The following is a 24,932-nucleotide window of genomic DNA, read 5'->3' as shown; positions in this document are numbered from 1 at the left end:
GAGGCAGGGAGTTCGAGTCTATTCTGAGAATTTGAGTCCTCGCTGAGGCCATGAGTTCATGTCCACACTGAGGCCAGGAATTTGAGTCCACACTGAGGCCAGGAATTTGAGTCCACACTGAGGCCAGGAGTTCAAGTCCACACTGAGGCCAGGAGTTCAAGTCCACACTGAGGCCAGGAGTTCAAGTCCACACTGATCAGGAACTTGAGTCCACACTCAGGCCAGGAATTGGAGACCACGCTGAGGCTGGGAGTTCGAGTCCAGGCTGAGGCTGGGAGTTCAAGTCTTCACTGAGGCCAGGAGTTGGAGTCCACACTGAGGCTGGGAGTTTAAGTTCACGCTGAGGCCGTGAGTTTGAGTCCACACTGAGGCTGAGAATTGGAGTCCATGCTGAGGCCGTGTGTTTGAGTCCGTGCTGAGGCCGGGAGTTGGAATCCACGCTGAGGCTGGGAGTTGGAGTCCACGCTTAGGCTAGGATTTCGAGTCCATGCTGAGGCTGGGAGTTTGAGTCTTCACTGAAGCCAGGAGTTCGAGTCCATGCTGAGGCTGGAAGTTCTAGTCCATGCTGAGACTGGGAGTTGGAGTCCACGCTGAGGCCAAGAGTTCTAGTCCACGCTGAGGCCAAGAGTTCTAGTCCATGCTGAGGCTGGGAGCACTAGTCCACACTGAGGCCGGGAGTTCTAGTCCACGCTGAGGCTGGGAGTTGGAGTCCACGCTGAGGCTGGGAGTTGGAGTCCATGCTGAGGCTGGAAGTTCTAGTCCACGCTGAGGCTGGGAGTTGGAGTCCATGCTGAGGCTGGGAATTGGGGTCCACGCTGAGGCTGGGAGTTGGACTCCACGCTGCAGCTGGGAGTTTGAGTCCACACTGAGGCAAGGAGTTTGAGTCCACACTGAGGCAAGGAGTTTGAGTCCACACTGAGGCTGGGAGTTGGAGTCCATGCTGAGGCTGGGAGCTCTATGTCCACACTGAGGCTGGGAGTTGGAGTCTACGCTGAGGCTGGGAGTTGGAGTCCACGCTGAGGCTGGGAGTTGGAGTCCACGCTGAGGCTGGGAGTTGGAATCCACGCTGAGGCTGGGAGTTGGAGTCCACACTGAGGCAAGGAGTTTGAGTCCACACTGAGGCTGGGAGTTGGAGTCCATGCTGAGGCTGGGAGCTCTATGTCCACACTGAGGCTGGGAGTTGGAGTCTACGCTGAGGCTGGGAGTTGGAGTCCACGCTGAGGCTGGGAGTTGGAGTCCACGCTGAGGCTGGGAGTTGGAATCCACGCTGAGGCTGGGAGTTGGAGTCCATGCTGAGGCTGGGAGTTGGAGTCCACGCTGAGGCTGGGAGTTGGAGTCCACACTGAGGCTGGGAGTTGGAGTCCACACTGAGGCTGGGAGTTGGAGTCCACACTGAGGCTGGGAATTGGAGTCCACACTGAGGCTGGGAGTTGGAGTCCACGCTGAGGCTGGGAGTTGGAGTCCACACTGAGTTTGGGAGTTGGAGTCCACGCTGAGGCTGGGAGGTCTCGTCCACGCTGAGGACGGGAGTTGGAGTCCATACTGAGGCTGGGAGTTAGAGTCCACACCGCGGCTGGGAGTTGGTGTCCACGCTGAGGCTGGGTGTTGGAATCCACACTGAGACTGGGTGTTGGAATCCACGCTGAGGCTGGGAGTTTGAGTCCACGCTGAGGCTGGGAGTTGGAGTCCACGCTGAGGCTGGGAGTTGGAGTCCATGCTGAGGCTGGGAGTTGGGGTCCACGCTGCAGCTGGGCGTTGGAGTCCACACTGAGGCAAGGAGTTTGAGTCCACACTGAGGCTGGGAGTTTGAGTCCACACTGAGGCTGGGAGTTGGAGTCCATGCTTAGGCTGGGAGCTCTAGTCCACACTGAGGCTGGGAGTTGGAGTCTCCGCTGAGGCTGGGAGTTGGAGTCCACGCTGAGGCTGGGAGTTGGAGTCCACACTGAGGCTGGGAGTTGGAGTCCACGCTGAGGCTGGGAGTTGGAGTCCACGCTGAGGCTGGGAGTTGGAGTCCACACTGAGTTTGGGAGTTGGAGTCCACACTGAGGCTGGGAGTTGGAGTCCACACTGAGGCTGGGAATTGGAGTCCACACTGAGGCTGGGAGTTTGAGTCCACGCTGAGGCTGGGAGTTGGAGTCCATGCTGAGGCTGGGAGTTGGGGTCCACGCTGCAGCTGGGAGTTTGAGTCCACACTGAGGCAAGGAGTTTGAGTCCACACTGAGGCTGGGAGTTGGGGTCCACGCTGAGGCTGGGAGTTGGGGTCCACTCTGCGGCTGGGAGTAGGAGTCCAAGCTGAGGCTGGAAGTTCTAGTCAATGCTGCGGCTGTGAGTTGGAGCCCACGCTGAGGCTGGGAGTTGGAGTCCACGCTAAGGCTGGGAGTTGGAGTCCATGCTGAGGCTGGGAGGTATAGTCCACGCTGAGGCTGGGAGGTTGGGGTCCACGCTGAGGCTGGGAGTTGGAGTCCACGCTGAGGTAGGGAGTTGGAGTCCTTGCTTAGGCTGGCAGTTGGAGTCCACGTTGTGGCTGGGAGTTTGAGTCCACGTTGTGGCTGGGAGTTTGAGTCCACACTGAGGCTGGGAGTTTGAGTCCAGACTGAGGCTGGGAGTTGGAGTCGACACTGAGTCTGGGAGTTGGAGTCCACTCTGAGGCTGGGATTTGGAGTCCACGCTGAGGCTGGGAGTTGCAGTCCATGCTGAGGCTGGGAGTTGCAGTCCATGCTGAGGCTGGGAGTTGGAGTCCACGCTGAGGCTGGATGTTGGAGTCCATGCTGAGGCTGGGAATTGGAGTCCATGCTGAGGCTGGGAGTTGGAGTCTACGCTGAGGCTGGGAGATGGAGTCCACGCTGAGGCTGGGAGTTGGAGTCCACGCTGAGGCTGGGAGTTGGAGTCCACGCTGAGGCTGGGAGTTTGAGTCCACACTGAGGCTGGGAGTTTGAGTCCAGACTGAGGCTGGGAGTTGGAGTCGACACTGAGGCTGGGAGTTGGAGTCCACGCTGAGGCTGGGAGTTGGAGTCCACGCTGAGGCTGGGATTTGGAGTCCACGCTGAGGCTGGGATTTGGAGTCCACGCTGAGGCTGGGATTTGGAGTCCACGCTGAGGCTGGGATTTGGAGTTCACGCTGAGGCTGGGAGTTGCAGTCCATGCTGAGGCTGGGAGTTGGAATCCACGCTGAGGCTGGATGTTGGAGTCCATGCTGAGGCTGGGAGTTGGAGTCCATGCTGAGGCTGGGAGTTGGAGTCTACGCTGAGGCTGGGAGATGGAGTCCACGCTGAGGCTGGGAGTTGGAGTCCACGCTGAGGCTGGGAGTTGGAGTCCACGCTGAGGCTGGGAGTTGGAGTCCACGCTGAGGCTGGGATTTGGAGTCCACGCTGAGGCTGGGATTTGGAGTCCACGCTGAGGCTGGGATTTGGAGTCCACGCTGAGGCTGGGATTTGGAGTTCACGCTGAGGCTGGGAGTTGCAGTCCATGCTGAGGCTGGGAGTTGGAATCCACGCTGAGGCTGGATGTTGGAGTCCATGCTGAGGCTGGGAGTTGGAGTCCATGCTGAGGCTGGGAGTTGGAGTCTACGCTGAGGCTGGGAGATGGAGTCCACGCTGAGGCTGGGAGTTGGAGTCCACGCTGAGGCTGGGAGTTGGAGTCCACGCTGAGGCTGGGAGTTGGAGTCCACGCTGAGGCTGGGAGTTTGAGTCCACGCTGAGGCTGGGGGTTGGAGTCCACGCTGAGGCTGGGAGTTTTGTCCACGCTGAGGCTGGGAGTTCTAGTCCACGCTGAGGCTGGGAGTTTGAGTCCACACAGAGACTGGGAGTTTGAGTCCACACTGAGGTTGGGAGTTGGAGTCCACGTTGAGGCTAGGAGTTGGAGTCCAAGCTGAGACTTGGAGTTGGATTCCATACTGAGGCCAGGAGTTCTAGTCCACGCTGAGGACGGGAGTTGGAGACCATGCTGAGGCTGGGAGTTAGTGTCCACGCTGAGGCTGGGAGTTGGAGTCCACACCGCGGCTGGGAGTTTGAGTCCACACTGAGGCTGGGAGTTTGAGTCCACACTGAGGCTGGGAGTTGGAGTCCATGCTGAGGCCGGGAGTTGGAATCCACGCTGAGGCCGGGAGTTCTAGTCCACGCTGAGGCTGGGAGTTTGAGTCCACACTGAGGCTGGGAGTTGGAGTCCACGCTGAGGCTGGGATTTGGAGTCCACGCTGAGGCTGGGAGTTGCAGTCCATGCTGAGGCTGGGAGTTGGAGTCCACGCTGAGGCTGGATGTTGGAGTCCATGCTGAGGCTGGGAGTTGGAGTCCATGCTGAGGCTGGGAGTTGGAGTCTACGCTGAGGCTGGGAGATGGAGTCCACGCTGAGGCTGGGAGTTGGAGTCCATGCTGAGGCTGGGAGTTGGAGTCCACGCTGAGGCTGGGAGTTTTGTCCACACTGAGGCTGGGAGTTCTAGTCCACGCTGAGGCTGGGAGTTTGAGTCCACACAGAGACTGGGAGTTTGAGTCCACACTGAGGTTGGGAGTTGGAAACCACGTTGAGGCTACGAGTTGGAGTCCAAGCTGAGACTTGGAGTTGGATTCCATACTGAGGCCAGGAGTTCTAGTCCACGCTGAGGACGGGAGTTGGAGACCATGCTGAGGCTGGGAGTTGGAGTCCATACTGAGGCTGGGAGTTGGAGTCCACACCGCGGCTGGGAGTTGGTGTCCACGCTGAGGCTGGGTGTTGGAATCCACACTGAGGCTGGGAGTTTGAGTCCACACTGAGGCTGGGAGTTTGAGTCCACACTGAGGCTGGGAGTTGGAGTCCATGCTGAGGCCGGGAGTTGGAATCCACGCTGAGGCCGGGAGTTCTAGTCCACGCTGAGGCTGGGAGTTTGAGTCCACACTGAGGCTGGGAGTTGGAGTCCACACAGAGGCTGGGAGTTGGAGTCCATGCTGAGGCCGAGAGTTGGAATCCACGCTGAGGACGGGAGTTCTAGTCCACGCTGTGGCTGGGAGTTGGAGTCCATGCTGAGGCTGGGAGTTGGAGTCCACGCTGAGGCTGGGAGTTAGAGTCCACACTGAGTTTGGGAGTTGGAGTCCACACTGAGGCTGGGAGTTGGAGTCCACACTGCGGCTGGGAATTGGAGTCCACACTGAGGCTGGGAGTTGGAGTCCACGATGAGGCTGGGAGTTGGAGTCCATGCTGAGGCTGTGAGTTGGAGTCCACGCTGAGGCTGGGAGTTGGAGTCCACACTGAGTTTGGGAGTTGGAGTCCACGCTGAGGCTGGGAGGTCTCGTCCACGCTGAGGACGGGAGTTAGAGTCCATACTGAGGCTGGGAGTTGGAGTCCACACCGCGGCTGGGAGTTGGTGTCCACGCTGAGGCTGGGTGTTGGAATCCACACTGAGGCTGGGAGTTTGAGTCCACGCTGAGGCTGGGAGTTGGAGTCCACGCTGAGGCTGGGAGTTGGAGTCCATGCTGAGGCTGGGAGTTGGAGTCCACGCTGAGGCTGGGAGTTGGAGTCCATGCTGAGGCTGGGAGTTGGGGTCCACGCTGAGGCTGGGAGTTGGAGTCCACGCTGCAGCTGGGAGTTTGAGTCCACACTGAGGCAAGAAGTTGGAGTCCACACTGAGGCTGGGAGTTGGAGTCCACGCTGAGGCTGGGAGTTGGAGTCCATGCTGAGGCTGGGAGTTGGAGTCCACACTGAGTTTGGGAGTTGGAGTCCACGCTGAGGCTGGGAGTTGGAGTCCACGCTGAGGCTGGGAGGTCTCGTCCACGCTGAGGACGGGAGTTGGAGTCCATACTGAGGCTGGGAGTTGGAGTCCACACCGCGGCTGGGAGTTGGTGTCCACGCTGAGGCTGGGTGTTGGAATCCACACTGAGGCTGGGAGTTTGAGTCCACGCTGAGGCTGGGAGTTGGAGTCCATGCTTATGCTGGGAGCTCTAGTCCACACTGAGGCTGGGAGTTGGAGTCTACGCTGAGGCTGGGAGTTGGAGTCTACGCTGAGGCTGGGAGTTGGAGTCCACGCTGAGGCTGGGAGTTGGAATCCACACTGAGGCTGGGAGTTTGAGTCCACGCTGAGGCTGGGAGTTGGAGTCCATGCTTATGCTGGGAGCTCTAGTCCACACTGAGGCTGGGAGTTGGAGTCTACGCTGAGGCTGGGAGTTGGAGTCTACGCTGAGGCTGGGAGTTGGAGTCCACGCTGAGGCTGGGAGTTGGAGTCCACGCTGAGGCTGGGAGTTGGAGTCCATGCTGAGGCTGGGAGTTGGAGTCCACGCTGAGGCTGGGAGTTGGAGTCCACACTGAGTTTGAGAGTTGGAGTCCACGCTGTGGCTGGGAGTTGGAGTCCATGCTGAGGCTGGGAGTTGGAGTCCACGCTGAGGCTGGGAGTTGGAGTCCACACTGAGTTTGAGAGTTGGAGTCCACACTGAGGCTGGGAGTTGGAGTCCACACTGAGGCTGGGAGTTGGAGTCCAGACTGAGGCTGGGAATTGGAGTCCACGCTGAGGCTGGGAGTTGGAGTCCACGCTGAGGCTGGGAGGTCTCGTCCACGCTGAGGACGGGAGTTGGAGTCCATACTGAGGCTGGGAGTTGGAGTCCACACCGCGGCTGGGAGTTGGTGTCCACGCTGAGGCTGGGTGTAGGAATCCACACTGAGGCTGGGAGTTGGAGTCCATGCTGAGGCCGGGAGTTGGAATCCACGCTGAGGCCGGGAGTTCTATTCCACGCTGTGGCCGGGAGTTCTAGTCCACTCTGCGGCTGGGAGTAGGAGTCCACGCTGAGGCTGGAAGTTCTAGTCCACGCTGAGGCTGGGAGTTGGAATCCACGCTGAGGCCGGGAGTTCTAGTCCACGCTGAGGCTGGGAGTTGGAATCCACGCTGTGTTCGGGAGTTCTAGTCCACGCTGTGGCTGGGAATTGGAGTCCACACTGAGGCTGGGAGTTGGAGTCCACGCTGAGGCTGGGAGTTGGAGTCCATACTGAGGCTGGGAGTTGGAGTCCACGCTGAGGCTGGGAGGTCTCGTCCACGCTGAGGACGGGAGTTGGAGTCCATACTGAGGCTGGGAGTTGGAGTCCACACCGCGGCTGGGAGTTGGTGTCCACGCTGAGGCTGGGTGTTGGAATCCAACTGAGACTGGGAGTTTGAGTCCACACTGAGGCTTGGAGTTTGAGTCTACACTGAGGCTGGGAGTTGGAGTCCATGCTGAGGCCGGGAGTTGGAATCCACGCTGAGGCCGGGAGTTCTAGTCCACGCTGATGCTGGGAGTTTGAGTCCACACTGAGGCTGGGAGTTGGAGTCCACACTGAGGCTGGGAGTTGGAGTCCATGCTGAGGCCGAGAGTTGGAATCCACGCTGAGGTCGGGAGTTCTCGTCCACACTGCGGCTGGGAATTGGAGTCCACACTGAGGCTGGGAGTTGGAGTCCACGCTGAGGCTGGGAGTTGGAGTCCATGCTGAGGCTGGGAGTTGGAGTCCACACTGAGTTTGGGAGTTGGAGTCCACGCTGAGGCTGGGAGGTCTCGTCCACGCTGAGGACGGGAGTTGGAGTCCATACTGAGGCTGGGAGTTGGAGTCCACACCGCGGCTGGGAGTTGGTGTCCACGCTGAGGCTGGGTGTTGGAATCCACACTGAGGCTGGGAGTTTGAGTCCACGCTGAGGCTGGGAGTTGGAGTCCACGCTGAGGCTGGGAGTTGGAGTCCATGCTGAGGCTGGGAGTTCTAGTCCACGCTGAGGCTGGGAGTTGGAGTCCATGCTGAGGCTGGGAGTTGGGGTCCACGCTGAGGCTGGGAGTTGGGGTCCACGCTGAGGCTGGGAGTTGGGGTCCACGCTGAGGCTGGGAGTTGAAGTCCACGCTGCAGCTGTGAGTTTGAGTCCACACTGAGGCAAGGAGTTGGAGTCCACACTGAGGCTGGGAGTTTGAGTCCACACTGAGGCTGGGAGTTGGAGTCCATGCTTAGGCTGGGAGCTCTAGTCCACACTGAGGCTGGGAGTTGGAGTCTACGCTGAGGCTGGGAGTTGGAGTCCACGCTGAGGCTGGGAGTTGGAGTCCATGCTGAGGCTGGGAGTTGGAGTCCATGCTGAGGACGGGAGTTGGAGTCCACACTGAGGCTGGGAGTTGGAGTCCATGCTGAGGCCGAGAGTTGGAATCCACGCTGAGGTCGGGAGTTCTCGTCCACACTGCGGCTGGGAATTGGAGTCCACACTGAGGCTGGGAGTTGGAGTCCACGCTGAGGCTGGGAGTTGGAGTCCACGCTGAGGCTGGGAGTTGGAGTCCATGCTGAGGACGGGAGTTGGAGTCCATACTGAGGCTGGGAGTTGGAGTCCACACCGCGGCGGGAAGTTGTTGTCCACGCTGAGGCTGGGTGTTGGAATCCAACTGAGGCTGGGAGTTTGAGTCCACGCTGAGGCTGGGAGTTGGAGTCCATGCTGAGGCTGGGAGTTCTAGTCCACGCTGAGGCTGGGAGTTGGAGTCCATGCTGAGTTTGGGAGTTGGGGTCCACGCTGAGGCTGGGAGTTGGAGTCCACGCTGCAGCTGGGAGTTTGAGTCCACACTGAGGCAAGGAGTTGGAGTCCACACTGAGGCTGGGAGTTTGAGTCCACACTGAGGCTCGGAGTTGGAGTCCATGCTGAGGCTGGGAGTTGGAGTCCACACCGCGGCTGGGAGTTGGTGTCCACGCTGAGGCTGGGAGTTGGAGTCCACACTGAGGCTGGGAGTTGGTGTCCACGCTGAGGCTGGGAGTTGGAGTCCACACTGAGTTTGGGAGTTGGAGTCCACGCTGAGGCTGGGAGGTCTCGTCCACGCTGAGGACGGGAGTTGGAGTCCATACTGAGGCTGGGATTTGGAGTCCACACCGCGGCTGGGATTTGGTGTCCACGCTGAGGCTGGGTGTTGGAATCCACACTGAGGCTGGGAGTTTGAGTCCACGCTGAGGCTGGGAGTTGGAGTCCACGCTGAGGCTGGGAGTTGGAGTCCATGCTGAGGCTGGGAGTTCGAGTCCACGCTGAGGCTGGGAGTTGGAGTCCATGCTGAGGCTGGGAGTTGGGGTCCACGCTGAGGCTGGGAGTTGGAGTCCACGCTGAAGCTGGGAGTTTGAGTCCACACTGAGGCAAGGAGTTGGAGTCCACACTGAGGCTGGGAGTTTGAGTCCACACTGAGGCTGGGAGTTGGAGTCCATGCTTAGGCTGGGAGCTCTAGTCCACACTGAGGCTGGGAGTTGGAGTCTACGCTGAGGCTGGGAGTTGGAGTCCACGCTGAGGCTGGGAGTTGGAGTCCATGCTGAGGCTGGGAGTTGGAGTCCACGCTGAGGCTGGGAGGTCTCGTCCACGCTGAGGCTGGGAGTTGGAGTCCACGCTGAGGCTGGGAGTTTTGTCCACGCTGAGGCTGGGAGTTCTAGTCCACGCTGAGGCTGGGAGTTTGAGTCCACACTGAGGTTGGGAGTTGGAGTCCACGTTGAGGCTAGGAGTTGGAGTCCAAGCTGAGACTGGGAGTTGGATTCCATACTGAGGCCAGGAGTTCTAGTCCACGCTGAGGACGGGAGTTGGAGACCATGCTGAGGCTGGGAGTTGGAGTCCATACTGAGGCTGGGAGTTGGAGTCCACACCGCGGCTGGGAGTTGGTGTCCACGCTGAGGCTGGGTGTTGGAATCCACACTGAGGCTGGGAGTTTGAGTCCACGCTGAGGCTGGGAGTTGGAGTCCACGCTGAGGCTGGGAGTTGGAGTCCATGCTGAGGCTGGGAGTTCTAGTCCACGCTGAGGCTGGGAGTTGGAGTCCATGCTGAGGCTGGGAGTTGGGGTCCACGCTGAGGCTGGGAGTTGAAGTCCACGCTGCAGCTGGGAGTTTGAGTCCACACTGAGGCTGGGTGTTGGAATCCACACTGAGGCTGGGAGTTTGAGTCCACACTGAGGCTGGGAGTTTGAGTCCACACTGAGGCTGGGAGTTGGAGTCCATGCTGAGGCCGGGAGTTGGAATCCACGCTGAGGCCGGGAGTTCTAGTCCACGCTGAGGCTGGGAGTTTGAGTCCACACTGAGGCAAGGAGTTTGAGTCCACACTGAGGCAAGGAGTTTGAGTCCACACTGAGGCCTGGAGTTGGAGTCCATGCTTAGGCTGGGAGCTCTAGTCCACACTGAGGCTGGGAGTTGGAGTCTACGCTGAGGCTGGGAGTTGGAGTCTACGCTGAGGCTGGGAGTTGGAGTCCACGCTGAGGCTGGGAGTTGGAGTCCACGCTGAGGCTGGGAGTTGGAGTCCACGCTGAGGCTGGGAGTTGGAGTCCATGCTGAGGCTGGGAGTTGGAGTCCACGCTAAGGCTGGGAGTTGGAGTCCACACTGAGGCTGGGAGTTGGAGTCCACACTGAGGCTGGGAGTTGGAGTCCACACTGAGGCTGGGAGTTGGAGTCCACGCTGAGGCTGGGAGTTGGAGTCCATGCTGAGGCTGGGAATTGGAGTCCACACTGAGGCTGGGAGTTGGAGTCCACGCTGAGGCTGGGAGTTGGAGTCCATGCTGAGGCTGGGAGTTGGAGTCCACGCTGAGGCTGGGAGTTGGAGTCCACACTGAGTTTGGGAGTTGGAGTCCACGCTGAGGCTGGGAGGTCTCGTCCACGCTGAGGACGGGAGTTGGAGTCCATACTGAGGCTGGGAGTTGGAGTCCACACCGTGGCTGGGAGTTGGTCTCCACGCTGAGGCTGGGTGTAGGAATCCACACTGAGGCTGGGAGTTTGAGTCCACACTGAGGCTGGGAGTTGGAGTCCATGCTGAGGCCGGGAGTTGGAATCCACGCTGAGGCCGCGAGTTCTATTCCACGCTGTGGCCGGGAGTTCTAGTCCACTCTGCGGCTGGGAGTAGGAGTCCACGCTGAGGCTGGAAGTTCTAGTCCACGCTGAGGCTGGGAGTTGGAATCCACGCTGAGGCCGGGACTTCTAGTCCACGCTGAGGCTGGGAGTTGGAGTCCACGCTGAGGCCGGGAGTTCTAGTCCACGCTGAGGCTGGGAGTTGGAGTCCACGCTGAGGCTGGGAGTTGGGGTCCACGCTGAGGCTGGGAGTTGGGGTCCACTCTGCGGCTGGGAGTAGGAGTCCATGCTGAGGCTGGAAGTTCTAGTCAATGCTGCGGCTGTGAGTTGGAGTCCACGCTGAGGCTGGGAGTTGGAGTCCACGCTGAGGTTGGGAGTTGGAGTCCATGCTGAGGCTGGGAGGTATAGTCCACGCTGAGGCTGGGAGGTTGGAGTCCACGCTGAGGCTGGGAGTTGGAGTCCACGCTGAGGTAGGGAGTTGGAGTCCTTGCTTAGGCTGGCAGTTTGAGTCCACGTTGTGGCTGGGAGTTTGAGTCCACACTGAGGCTGGGAGTTTGAGTCCAGACTGAGGCTGGGAGTTGGAGTCGACACTGAGTCTGGGAGTTGGAGTCCACTCTGAGGCTGGGATTTGGAGTCCACGCTGAGGCTGGGAGTTGGAGTCCACGCTGAGGCTGGGAGTTGGAGTCCACGCTGAGGCTGGGAGTTGGAGTCCATGCTGAGGCTGGGAGTTCTAGTCCACGCTGAGGCTGGGAGTTGCAGTCCATGCTGAGGCTGGGAGTTGGAGTCCACGCTGAGGCTGGGAGTTGGAGTCTACGCTGAGGCTGGGAGTTGGAGTCCACGCTGAGGCTGGGAGTTGGAGTCCACGCTGAGGCTGGGAGTTCTAGTCCACGCTGAGGCTGGGAGTTTGAGTCCACGCTGAGGCTGGGAGTTTTGTCCACGCTGAGGCTGGGTGTTCTAGTCCACGCTGAGGCTGGGAGTTTGAGTCCACACTGAGGTTGGGAGTTGGAGTCCACATTGAGGCTAGGAGTTGGAGTCCAAGCTGAGACTGGGAGTTGGATTCCATACTGAGGCCAGGAGTTCTAGTCCACGCTGAGGACGGGAGTTGGAGACCATGCTGAGGCTGGGAGTTGGAGTCCATACTGAGGCTGGGAGTTGGAGTCCACACCGCGGCTGGGAGTTGGTGTCCACGCTGAGGCTGGGTGTTGGAATCCACACTGAGGCTGGGAGTTTGAGTCCACACTGAGGCTGGGAGTTTGAGTCCACACTGAGGCTGGGAGTTGGAGTCCATGCTGAGGCCGGGAGTTGGAATCCACGCTGAGGCCGGGAGTTCTAGTCCACGCTGAGGCTGGGAGTTTGAGTCCACACTGAGGCTGGGAGTTGGAGTCCACACTGAGGCTGGGAGTTGGAGTCCATGCTGAGGCCGGGAGTTGGAATCCACGCTGAGGACGGGAGTTCTAGTCCACGCTGTGGCTGGGAGTTGGAGTCCATGCTGAGGCTGGGAGTTGGAGTCCACGCTGAGTTTGGGAGTTGGAGTCCACACTGAGGCTGGGAGTTGGAGTCCACACTGCGGCTGGGAATTGGAGTCCACACTGAGGCTGGGAGTTGGAGTCCACGCTGAGGCTGGGAGTTGGAGTCCATGGTGAGGCTGGGAGTTGGAGTCCACGCTGAGGCTGGGAGTTGGAGTCCACACTGAGTTTGGGAGTTGGAGTCCACGCTGAGGCTGGGAGGTCTCGTCCACGCTGAGGACGGGAGTTGGAGTCCATACTGAGGCTGGGAGGTCTCGTCCACGCTGAGGACGGGAGTTGGAGTCCATACTGAGGCTGGGAGTTGGAGTCCACACCGCGGCTGGAAGTTGGTGTCCACGCTGAGGCTGGGTGTTGGAATCCACACTGAGGCTGGGAGTTTGAGTCCACACTGAGGCTGGGGGTTGGAGTCCACGCTGAGGCTGGGAGTTGGAGTCCATGCTGAGGCTGGGAGTTCTAGTCCACGCTGAGGCTGGGAGTTGGAGTCCAACTGAGTTTGGGAGTTGGAGTCCACGCTGAGGCTGGGAGGTCTCGTCCACGCTGAGGACGGGAGTTGGAGTCCACGCTGAGGCTGGGAGTTGGAGTCCACACCGCGGCTGGGAGTTGGTGTCCACGCTGAGGCTGGGTGTTGGAATCCACACTGAGGCTGGGAGTTTGAGTCCACACTGAGGCTGGGAGTTGGAGTCCATGCTGAGGCCGGGAGTTGGAATCCACGCTGAGGCCGCGAGTTCTATTCCACGCTGTGGCCGGGAGTTCTAGTCCACTCTGCGGCTGGGAGTAGGAGTCCACGCTGAGGCCGGGAGTTCTAGTCCACGCTGAGGCTGGGAGTTGGAGTCCACGCTGAGGCTGGGAGTTGGGGTCCACGCTGAGGCTGGGAGTTGGGGTCCATTCTGCGGCTGTGAGTAGGAGTCCATGCTGAGGCTGGAAGTTCTAGTCAATGCTGCGGCTGTGAGTTGGAGTCCACGCTGAGGCTGGGAGTTGGAGTCCACGCTGAGGTTGGGAGTTGGAGTCCATGCTGAGGCTGGGAGGTATAGTCCACGCTGAGGCTGGGAGGTTGGAGTCCACGCTGAGGTAGGGAGTTGGAGTCCTTGCTTAGGCTGGCAGTTGGAGTCCACGTTGTGGCTGGGAGTTTGAGTCCACGTTGTGGCTGGGAGTTTGAGTCCACACTGAGGCTGGGAGTTTGAGTCCAGACTGAGGCTGGGAGTTGGAGTCGACACTGAGTCTGGGAGTTGGAGTCCACGCTGAGGCTGGGAGTTGGAGTCCACGCTGAGGCTGGGAGTTGGAGTCCACGCTGAGGCTGGGAGTTGGAGTCCATGCTGAGGCTGGGAGTTCTAGTCCACGCTGAGGCTGGGAGTTGCAGTCCATGCTGAGGCTGGGAGTTGGAGTCCACGCTGAGGCTGGGAGTTGGAGTCTACGCTGAGGCTGGGAGTTGGAGTCCACGCTGAGGCTGGGAGTTGGAGTCCACACTGAGGCTGGGAGTTGGAGTCCACGCTGAGGCTGGGAGTTGGAGTCCACGCTGAGGCTGGAAGTTCTAGTCCACGCTGAGGCTGGGAGTTGGAATCCACGCTGAGGCCGGGACTTCTAGTCCACGCTGAGGCTGGGAGTTGGAGTCCACGCTGAGGCCGGGAGTTCTAGTCCACGCTGAGGCTGGGAGTTGGAGTCCACGCTGAGGCTGGGAGTTGGGGTCCACGCTGAGGCTGGGAGTTGGGGTCCACTCTGCGGCTGGGAGTAGGAGTCCATGCTGAGGCTGGAAGTTCTAGTCAATGCTGCGGCTGTGAGTTGGAGTCCACGCTGAGGCTGGGAGTTGGAGTCCACGCTGAGGTTGGGAGTTGGAGTCCATGCTGAGGCTGGGAGGTATAGTCCACGCTGAGGCTGGGAGGTTGGAGTCCACGCTGAGGCTGGGAGTTGGAGTCCACGCTGAGGTAGGGAGTTGGAGTCCTTGCTTAGGCTGGCAGTTTGAGTCCACGTTGTGGCTGGGAGTTTGAGTCCACACTGAGGCTGGGAGTTTGAGTCCAGACTGAGGCTGGGAGTTGGAGTCGACACTGAGTCTGGGAGTTGGAGTCCACTCTGAGGCTGGGATTTGGAGTCCACGCTGAGGCTGGGAGTTGGAGTCCACGCTGAGGCTGGGAGTTGGAGTCCACGCTGAGGCTGGGAGTTGGAGTCCATGCTGAGGCTGGGAGTTCTAGTCCACGCTGAGGCTGGGAGTTGCAGTCCATGCTGAGGCTGGGAGTTGGAATCCACGCTGAGGCTGGGAGTTGGAGTCTACGCTGAGGCTGGGAGTTGGAGTCCACGCTGAGGCTGGGAGTTGGAGTCCACGCTGAGGCTGGGAGTTCTAGTCCACGCTGAGGCTGGGAGTTTGAGTCCACGCTGAGGCTGGGAGTTTTGTCCACGCTGAGGCTGGGTGTTCTAGTCCACGCTGAGGCTGGGAGTTTGAGTCCACACTGAGGTTGGGAGTTGGAGTCCACATTGAGGCTAGGAGTTGGAGTCCAAGCTGAGACTGGGAGTTGGATTCCATACTGAGGCCAGGAGTTCTAGTCCACGCTGAGGACGGGAGTTGGAGACCATGCTGAGGCTGGGAGTTGGAGTCCATACTGAGGCTGGGAGTTGGAGTCCACACCGCGGCTGGGAGTTGGTGTCCACGCTGAGGCTGGGTGTTGGAATCCACACTGAGGCTGGGAGTTTGAGTCCACACTGAGGCTGGGAGTTTGAGTCCACACTGAGGCTGGGAGTTGGAGTCCATGCTGAGGCCGGGAGTTGGAATCCACGCTGAGGCCGGGAGTTCTAGTCCACGCTGAGGCTGGGAGTTTGAGTCCACACTGAGGCTGGGAGTTGGAGTCCACACTGAGGCTGGGAGTTGGAGTCCATGCTGAGGCCGGGAGTTGGAATCCACGCTGAGGCCGGGAGTTGGAATCCACGCTGAGGCCGGGAGTTCTAGTCCACGCTGAGGCTGGGAGTTTGAGTCCACACTGAGGCTGGGAGTTCTAGTCCACGCTGTGGCTGGGAGTTGGAGTCCATGCTGAGGCTGGGAGTTGGAGTCCACGCTGAGTTTGGGAGTTGGAGTCCACACTGAGGCTGGGAGTTGGAGTCCACACTGCGGCTGGGAATTGGAGTCCACACTGAGGCTGGGAGTTGGAGTCCACGCTGAGGCTGGGAGTTGGAGTCCATGGTGAGGCTGGGAGTTGGAGTCCACGCTGAGGCTGGGAGTTGGAGTCCACACTGAGTTTGGGAGTTGGAGTCCACGCTGAGGCTGGGAGGTCTCGTCCACGCTGAGGACGGGAGTTGGAGTCCATACTGAGGCTGGGAGGTCTCGTCCACGCTGAGGACGGGAGTTGGAGTCCATACTGAGGCTGGGAGTTGGAGTCCACACCGCGGCTGGAAGTTGGTGTCCACGCTGAGGCTGGGTGTTGGAATCCACACTGAGGCTGGGAGTTTGAGTCCACACTGAGGCTGGGGGTTGGAGTCCACGCTGAGGCTGGGAGTTGGAGTCCATGCTGAGGCTGGGAGTTCTAGTCCACGCTGAGGCTGGGAGTTGGAGTCCAACTGAGTTTGGGAGTTGGAGTCCACGCTGAGGCTGGGAGGTCTCGTCCACGCTGAGGACGGGAGTTGGAGTCCACGCTGAGGCTGGGAGTTGGAGTCCACACCGCGGCTGGGAGTTGGTGTCCACGCTGAGGCTGGGTGTTGGAATCCACACTGAGGCTGGGAGTTTGAGTCCACACTGAGGCTGGGAGTTGGAGTCCATGCTGAGGCCGGGAGTTGGAATCCACGCTGAGGCCGCGAGTTCTATTCCACGCTGTGGCCGGGAGTTCTAGTCCACTCTGCGGCTGGGAGTAGGAGTCCACGCTGAGGCCGGGAGTTCTAGTCCACGCTGAGGCTGGGAGTTGGAGTCCACGCTGAGGCTGGGAGTTGGGGTCCACGCTGAGGCTGGGAGTTGGGGTCCATTCTGCGGCTGTGAGTAGGAGTCCATGCTGAGGCTGGAAGTTCTAGTCAATGCTGCGGCTGTGAGTTGGAGTCCACGCTGAGGCTGGGAGTTGGAGTCCACGCTGAGGTTGGGAGTTGGAGTCCATGCTGAGGCTGGGAGGTATAGTCCACGCTGAGGCTGGGAGGTTGGAGTCCACGCTGAGGTAGGGAGTTGGAGTCCTTGCTTAGGCTGGCAGTTGGAGTCCACGTTGTGGCTGGGAGTTTGAGTCCACGTTGTGGCTGGGAGTTTGAGTCCACACTGAGGCTGGGAGTTTGAGTCCAGACTGAGGCTGGGAGTTGGAGTCGACACTGAGTCTGGGAGTTGGAGTCCACGCTGAGGCTGGGAGTTGGAGTCCACGCTGAGGCTGGGAGTTGGAGTCCACGCTGAGGCTGGGAGTTGGAGTCCATGCTGAGGCTGGGAGTTCTAGTCCACGCTGAGGCTGGGAGTTGCAGTCCATGCTGAGGCTGGGAGTTGGAGTCCACGCTGAGGCTGGGAGTTGGAGTCTACGCTGAGGCTGGGAGTTGGAGTCCACGCTGAGGCTGGGAGTTGGAGTCCACACTGAGGCTGGGAGTTGGAGTCCACGCTGAGGCTGGGAGTTGGAGTCCACGCTGAGGCTGGGAGTTGGAGTCCACGCTGAGGCTGGGAGTTGGAGTCCACGCTGAGGCTGGGAGTTCTAGTCCACGCTGAGGCTGGGAGTTTGAGTCCACGCTGAGGCTGGGAGTTTTGTCCACGCTGAGGCTGGGAGTTCTAGTCCACGCTGAGGCTGGGAGTTTGAGTCCACACTGAGGCTGGGAGTTGGAGTCCACGTTGAGGCTAGGAGTTGGAGTCCAAGCTGAGACTGGGAGTTGGATTCCATACTGAGGCCAGGAGTTCTAGTCCACGCTGAGGACGGGAGTTGGAGACCATGCTGAGGCTGGGAGTTGGAGTCCATACTGAGGCTGGGAGTTGGAGTCCATACTGAGGCTGGGAGTTGGAGTCCACACCGCGGCTGGGAGTTTGAGTCCACACTGAGGCTGGGAGTTGGAGTCCATGCTGAGGCTGGGAGTTGGAATCCACGCTGAGGCCGGGAGTTCTAGTCCACGCTGAGGCTGGGAGTTTGAGTCCACACTGAGGCTGGGAGTTGGAGTCCACACTGAGGCTGGGAGTTGGAGTCCATGCTGAGGCCGGGAGTTGGAATCCACGCTGAGGACGGGAGTTCTAGTCCACGCTGTGGCTGGGAGTTGGAGTCCATGCTGAGGCTGGGAGTTGGAGTCCACGCTGAGGCTGAGAGTTAGAGTCCACACTGAGTTTGGGAGTTGGAGTCCACGCTGAGGCTGAGAGTTAGAGTCCACACTGAGTTTGGGAGTTGGAGTCCATGCTGAGGCTGGGAGTTGGAATCCACACTGAGGCTGGGAGTTGGAGTCCACACTGAGTTTGGGAGTTGGAGTCCACGCTGAGGCTGGGAGGTCTCGTCCACGCTGAGGACGGGAGTTGGAGTCCATACTGAGGCTGGGAGTTGGAGTCCACACCGCGGCTGGGAGTTGGTGTCCACGCTGAGGCTGGGTGTTGGAATCCACACTGAGGCTGGGAGTTTGAGTCCACGCTGAGGCTGGGAGTTGGAGTCCACGCTGAGGCTGGGAGTTGGAGTCCATGCTGAGGCTGGGAGTTCTAGTCCACGCTGAGGCTGGGAGTTGGAGTCCATGCTGAGGCTGGGAGTTGGGGTCCATGCTGAGGCTGGGAGTTGGAGTCCACGCTGCAGCTGGGAGTTTGAGTCCACACTGAGGCAAGGAGTTGGAGTCCACACTGAGGCTGGGAGTTTGAGTCCACACTGAGGCAAGGAGTTGGAGTCCACACTGAGGCTGGGAGTTTGAGTCCACACTGAGGCTGGGAGTTGGAGTCCATGCTTAGGCTGGGAGCTCTAGTCCACACTGAGGCTGGGAGTTGGAGTCTACGCTGAGGCTGGGAGTTGGAGTCCACGCTGAGGCTGGGAGTTGGAGTCCATGCAGAGGCTGGGAGTTGGAGTCCACGCTGAGGCTGGGAGGTCTCGTCCACGCTGAGGACGGGAGTTGGACTCCACACTGAGGCTGGGAGTTGGAGTCCACGCTGAGGCTGGGAGTTGGAGTCCACGCTGAGGCTGGGAGTTGGAGTCCACGCTGAGGCTGGGAGTTGGAGTCCACGCTGAGGCTGGGAGTTGGAGTCCATACTGAGGCTGGGAGGTATAGTCCACGCTGAGGCTGGGAGGTTGGAGTCCACGCTGAGGCTGGGAGTTGGAGTCCACGCTGAGGTAGGGAGTTGGAGTCCTTGCTTAGGCTGGCAGTTGGAGTCCACGCTGTGGCTGGGAGTTTGAGTCCACACTGAGGCTGGGAGTTTGAGTCCAGACTGAGGCTGGGAGTTGGAGTCGACACTGAGTCTGGGAGTTGGAGTCCACTCTGAGGCTGTGATTTGGAGTCCACGCTGAGGCTGGGATTTGGAGTCCACGCTGAGGCTGGGAGTTGGAGTCCATGCTGAGGCTGGGAGTTCTAATCCACGCTGAGGCTGGGATTTGGAGTCCACACCGCGGCTGGGAGTTGGTGTCCACGCTGAGGCTGGGTGTTGGAATCCACACTGAGGCTGGGAGTTTGAGTCCACACTGAGGCTGGGAGTTGGAGTCCATGCTGAGGCCGGGAGTTGGAATCCACTCTGAGGCCGGGGGTTCTAGTCCACGCTGAGGCCGGGAGTTCTAGTCCATGCTGAGGCTGGGAGTTGGAATCCACGCTGAGGCCGGGAGTTCTAGTCCACGCTGAGGCTGGGAGTTGGAGTCCACGCTGAGGCTGGGAGTTGGAGTCCACGCTGAGGCTGGGAGTTGGAGTCCACACTGAGGCTGGGAGTTGGAGTCCACGCTGAGGCTGGGAGTTGGAGTCCATGCTGAGGCTGGGAGTTGGAGTCCACGCTGAGGCTGGGAGGTCTCGTCCACGCTGAGGACGGGAGTTGGAGTCCATACTGAGGCTGGGAGTTGGAGTCCACACCGCGGCGGGAAGTTGTTGTCCACGCTGAGGCTGGGTGTTGGAATCCAACTGAGACTGGGTGTTGGAATCCACACTGAGGCTGGGAGTTTGAGTCCACGCTGAGGCTGGGAGTTGGAGTCCATGCTGAGGCTGGGAGTTCTAGTCCACGCTGAGGCTGGGAGTTGGAGTCCATGCTGAGGCTGGGAGTTGGGGTCCACGCTGAGGCTGGGAGTTGGAGTCCACGCTGCAGCTGGGAGTTTGAGTCCACACTGAGGCAAGGAGTTTGAGTCCACACTGAGGCAAGGAGTTTGAGTCCACACTGAGGCCTGGAGTTGGAGTCCATGCTTAGGCTGGGAGCTCTAGTCCACACTGAGGCTGGGAGTTGGAGTCTACGCTGAGGCTGGGAGTTGGAGTCCACGCTGAGGCTGGGAGTTGGAGTCCACGCTGAGGCTGGGAGTTGGAGTCCACGCTGAGGCTGGGAGTTGGAGTCCATGCTGAGGCTGGGAGTTGGAGTCCACGCTGAGGCTGGGAGTTGGAGTCCACACTGAGTTTGGGAGTTGGAGTCCACACTGAGGCTGGGAGTTGGAGTCCACACTGAGGCTGGGAATTGGAGTCCACACTGAGGCTGGGAGTTGGAGTCCACGCTGAGGCTGGGAGTTGGAGTCCATGCTGAGGCTGGGAGTTGGAGTCCACGCTGAGGCTGGGAGTTGGAGTCCACACTGAGTTTGGGAGTTGGAGTCCACGCTGAGGCTGGGAGGTCTCGTCCACGCTGAGGACGGGAGTTGGCGTCCATACTGAGGCTGGGAGTTGGAGTCCACACCGCGGATGGGAGTTGGTGTCCACGCTGATGCTGGGTGTTGGAATCCACACTGAGGCTGGGAGTTTGAGTCCACACTGAGGCTGGGAGTTGGAGTCCATGCTGAGGCCGGGAGTTGGAATCCACGCTGAGGCCGGGGGTTCTAGTCCACGCTGAGGCCGGGAGTTCTAGTCCACGCTGAGGCTGGGAGTTGGAATCCACGCTGAGGCCGGGAGTTCTAGTCCACGCTGAGGCTGGGAGTTGGAGTCCACGCTGAGGCCGGGAGTTCTAGTCCACGCTGAGGCTGGGAGTTGGAGTCCACGCTGAGGCTGGGAGTTGGGGTCCACGCTGAGGCTGGGAGTTGGGGTCCACTCTGCGGCTGGGAGTAGGAGTCCATGCTGAGGCTGGAAGTTCTAGTCAATGCTGCGGCTGTGAGTTGGAGTCCACGCTGAGGCTGGGAGTTGGAGTCCACGCTGAGGCTGGGAGTTGGAGTCCATACTGAGGCTGGGAGGTATAGTCCACGCTGAGGCTGGGAGGTTGGAGTCCACGCTGAGGCTGGGAGTTGGAGTCCACGCTGAGGTAGGGAGTTGGAGTCCTTGCTTAGGCTGGCAGTTGGAGTCCACGTTGTGGCTGGGAGTTTGAGTCCACACTGAGGCTGGGAGTTTGAGTCCAGACTGAGGCTGGGAGTTGGAGTCGACACTGAGTCTGGGAGTTGGAGTCCACTCTGAGGCTGTGATTTGGAGTCCACGCTGAGGCTGGGATTTGGAGTCCACGCTGAGGCTGGGAGTTGGAGTCCATGCTGAGGCTGGGAGTTCTAATCCACGCTGAGGCTGGGAGTTGGAGTCCACACCGCGGCTGGGAGTTGGTGTCCACGCTGAGGCTGGGTGTTGGAATCCACACTGAGGCTGGGAGTTTGAGTCCACACTGAGGCTGGGAGTTGGAGTCCATGCTGAGGCCGGGAGTTGGAATCCACTCTGAGGCCGGGGGTTCTAGTCCATGCTGAGGCCGGGAGTTCTAGTCCACGCTGAGGCTGGGAGTTGGAATCCACGCTGAGGCCGGGAGTTCTAGTCCACGCTGAGGCTGGGAGTTGGAGTCCACGCTGAGGCCGGGAGTTCTAGTCCACGCTGAGGCTGGAAGTTGGAGTCCACGCTGAGGCTGGAAGTTGGAGTCCACGCTGAGGCTGGGAGTTGGAGTCCACGCTGAGGCTGGGAGTTGGAGTCCACGCTGAGGCTGGGAGTTTTGTCCACGCTGAGGCTGGGAGTTCTAGTCCACGCTGAGGCTGGGAGTTTGAGTCCACACTGAGGTTGGGAGTTGGAGTCCACGTTGAGGCTAGGAGTTGGAGTCCATGCTGAGACTGCGAGTTGGATTCCATACTGAGGCCAGGAGTTCTAGTCCACGCTGAGGACGGGAGTTGGAGACCATACTGAGGCTGGGAGTTGGAGTCCACACCGCGGCTGGGAGTTGGTGTCCACGCTGAGACTGGGAGTTTGAGTCCACACTGAGGCTGGGAGTTGGAGTCCACACTGAGGCTGGGAGTTGGAGTCCATGCTGAGGCCGGGAGTTGGAATCCACGCTGAGGACGGGAGTTCTAGTCCACGCTGTGGCTGGGAGTTGGAGTCCATGCTGAGGCTGGGAGTTGGAGTCCACGCGGAGGCTGGGAGTTAGAGTCCACACTGAGTTTGGGAGTTGGAGTCCACACTGAGGCTGGGAGTTGGAGTCCACACTGCGGCTGGGAATTGGAGTCCACGCTGAGGCTGGGAGGTCTCGTCCACGCTGAGGACGGGAGTTGGAGTCCATACTGAGGCTGGGAGTTGGAGTCCACACCGCGGCTGGGAGTTGGTGTCCACGCTGAGGCTGGGTGTTGAAATCCACACTGAGGCTGGGAGTTGGAGTCCACGCTGAGGCTGGGAGTTGGAGTCCACGCTGAGGCTGGGAGTTGGAGTCCATGCTGAGGCTGGGAGTTCTAGTCAATGCTGAGGCTGGGAGTTGGTGTCCATGCTGAGGCTGGGAGTTGGGGTCCACGCTGAGGCTGGGAGTTGGAGTCCACGCTGCAGCTGGGAGTTTGAGTCCACACTGAGGCTGGGAGTTGGAGTCCATGCTTAGGCTGGGAGCTCTAGTCCACACTGAGGCTGGGAGTTGGAGTCTACGCTGAGGCTGGGAGGTCTCGTCCACGCTGAGGACGGAAGATGGAGTCCATACTGAGGCTGGGAGTTGGAGTCCACACCGCGGCGGGAAGTTGTTGTCCACGCTGAGGCTGGGTGTTGGAATCCAACTGAGACTGGGTGTTGGAATCCACACTGAGGCTGGGAGTTTGAGTCCACGCTGAGGCTGGGAGTTGGAGTCCATGCTGAGGCTGGGAGTTCTAGTCCACGCTGAGGCTGGGAGTTGGAGTCCATGCTGAGGCTGGAAGTTGGGGTCCACGCTGAGGCTGGGAGTTGGAGTCCACGCTGCAGCTTGGAGTTTGAGTCCACACTGAGGCAAGGAGTTTGAGTCCACACTGAGGCAAGGAGTTTGAGTCCACACTGAGGCCTGGAGTTGGAGTCCATGCTTAGGCTGGGAGCTCTAGTCCACACTGAGGCTGGGAGTTGGAGTCTACGCTGAGGCTGGGAGTTGGAGTCCACGCTGAGGCTGGGAGTTGGAGTCCACGCTGAGGCTGGGAGTTGGAGTCCACGCTGAGGCTGGGAGTTGGAGTCCACGCTGAGGCTGGGAGTTGGAGTCCACGCTGAGGCTGGGAGTTGGAGTCCATACTGAGGCTGGGAGGTATAGTCCACGCTGAGGCTGGGAGGTTGGAGTCCACGCTGAGGCTGGGAGTTGGAGTCCACGCTGAGGTAGGGAGTTGGAGTCCTTGCTTAGGCTGGCAGTTGGAGTCCACGTTGTGGCTGGGAGTTTGAGTCCACACTGAGGCTGGGAGTTTGAGTCCAGACTGAGGCTGGGAGTTGGAGTCCATGCTGAGGCCGGGAGTTGGAATCCACGCTGAGGCCGGGGGTTCTAGTCCACGCTGAGGCCGGGAGTTCTAGTCCACGCTGAGGCTGGGAGTTGGAATCCACGCTGAGGCCGGGAGTTCTAGTCCACGCTGAGGCTGGGAGTTGGAGTCCACGCTGAGGCCGGGAGTTCTAGTCCACGCTGAGGCTGGGAGTTGGAGTCCACGCTGAGGCTGGGAGTTGGGGTCCACGCTGAGGCTGGGAGTTGGGGTCCACTCTGCGGCTGGGAGTAGGAGTCCATGCTGAGGCTGGAAGTTCTAGTCAATGCTGCGGCTGTGAGTTGGAGTCCACGCTGAGGCTGGGAGTTGGAGTCCACGCTGAGGCTGGGAGTTGGAGTCCACGCTGAGGCTGGGAGTTGGAGTCCATACTGAGGCTGGGAGGTATAGTCCACGCTGAGGCTGGGAGGTTGGAGTCCACGCTGAGGCTGGGAGTTGGAGTCCACGCTGAGGTAGGGAGTTGGAGTCCTTGCTTAGGCTGGCAGTTGGAGTCCACGTTGTGGCTGGGAGTTTGAGTCCACACTGAGGCTGGGAGTTTGAGTCCAGACTGAGGCTGGGAGTTGGAGTCGACACTGAGTCTGGGAGTTGGAGTCCACTCTGAGGCTGTGATTTGGAGTCCACGCTGAGGCTGGGATTTGGAGTCCACGCTGAGGCTGGGAGTTGGAGTCCATGCTGAGGCTGGGAGTTCTAATCCACGCTGAGGCTGGGAGTTGGAGTCCACACCGCGGCTGGGAGTTGGTGTCCACGCTGAGGCTGGGTGTTGGAATCCACACTGAGGCTGGGAGTTTGAGTCCACACTGAGGCTGGGAGTTGGAGTCCATGCTGAGGCCGGGAGTTGGAATCCACTCTGAGGCCGGGGGTTCTAGTCCACGCTGAGGCCGGGAGTTCTAGTCCACGCTGAGGCTGGGAGTTGGAATCCACGCTGAGGCCGGGAGTTCTAGTCCACGCTGAGGCTGGGAGTTGGAGTCCACGCTGAGGCCGGGAGTTCTAGTCCACGCTGAGGCTGGGAGTTGGAGTCCACGCTGAGGCTGGGAGTTGGAGTCCACGCTGAGGCTGGGAGTTGGAGTCCACGCTGAGGCTGGGAGTTTTGTCCACGCTGAGGCTGGGAGTTCTAGTCCACGCTGAGGCTGGGAGTTTGAGTCCACACTGAGGTTGGGAGTTGGAGTCCACGTTGAGGCTAGGAGTTGGAGTCCAAGCTGAGACTGGGAGTTGGATTCCATACTGAGGCCAGGAGTTCTAGTCCACGCTGAGGACGGGAGTTGGAGACCATACTGAGGCTGGGAGTTGGAGTCCACACCGCGGCTGGGAGTTGGTGTCCACGCTGAGGCTGGGAGTTTGAGTCCACACTGAGGCTGGGAGTTGGAGTCCACACTGAGGCTGGGAGTTGGAGTCCATGCTGAGGCCGGGAGTTGGAATCCACGCTGAGGACGGGAGTTCTAGTCCACGCTGTGGCTGGGAGTTGGAGTCCATGCTGAGGCTGGGAGTTGGAGTCCACGCGGAGGCTGGGAGTTAGAGTCCACACTGAGTTTGGGAGTTGGAGTCCACACTGAGGCTGGTAGTTGGAGTCCACACTGCGGCTGGGAATTGGAGTCCACGCTGAGGCTGGGAGTTGGAGTCCACGCTGAGGCTGGGAGTTGGAGTCCATGCTGAGGCTGGGAGTTGGAGTCCACGCTGAGGCTGGGAGTTGGAGTCCACACTGAGTTTGGGAGTTGGAGTCCACGCTGAGGCTGGGAGGTCTCGTCCACGCTGAGGACGGGAGTTGGAGTCCATACTGAGGCTGGGAGTTGGAGTCCACACCGCGGCTGGGAGTTGGTGTCCACGCTGAGGCTGGGTGTTGGAATCCACACTGAGGCTGGGAGTTGGAGTCCACGCTGAGGCTGGGAGTTGGAGTCCACGCTGAGGCTGGGAGTTGGAGTCCATGCTGAGGCTGGGAGTTCTAGTCAATGCTGAGGCTGGGAGTTGGTGT

At 60.1% G+C, this 24,932-nt stretch overlaps 4 pseudogenes; all 4 read right to left on the bottom strand.

The window, feature by feature from the left end:
- Positions 1–555: 555 nt before the first annotated feature.
- LOC148150125 (uncharacterized) lies at positions 556–9,687 on the bottom strand (annotated as a pseudogene).
- A 377-nt stretch (positions 9,688–10,064) lies between these two features.
- Positions 10,065–12,562, bottom strand: LOC148150124 (uncharacterized; annotated as a pseudogene).
- Positions 12,563–13,027: 465 nt separating this feature from the next.
- LOC148150123 (uncharacterized) lies at positions 13,028–18,411 on the bottom strand (annotated as a pseudogene).
- A 103-nt stretch (positions 18,412–18,514) lies between these two features.
- On the bottom strand, positions 18,515–24,886 carry LOC148150122 (uncharacterized; annotated as a pseudogene).
- Positions 24,887–24,932: the final 46 nt, after the last annotated feature.

The sequence above is a fragment of the Chiloscyllium plagiosum genome, unplaced genomic scaffold (assembly GCF_037043375.1).
Source record: "Chiloscyllium plagiosum isolate Xiang-an unplaced genomic scaffold, Cpla_swu_hap1 HiC_scaffold_4, whole genome shotgun sequence".
Lineage (NCBI taxonomy): Eukaryota > Metazoa > Chordata > Chondrichthyes > Orectolobiformes > Hemiscylliidae > Chiloscyllium > Chiloscyllium plagiosum.
The sequence above is the reverse complement of the archived record's forward strand: the minus strand, read 5'-3'. Positions and strand labels throughout refer to the sequence as shown.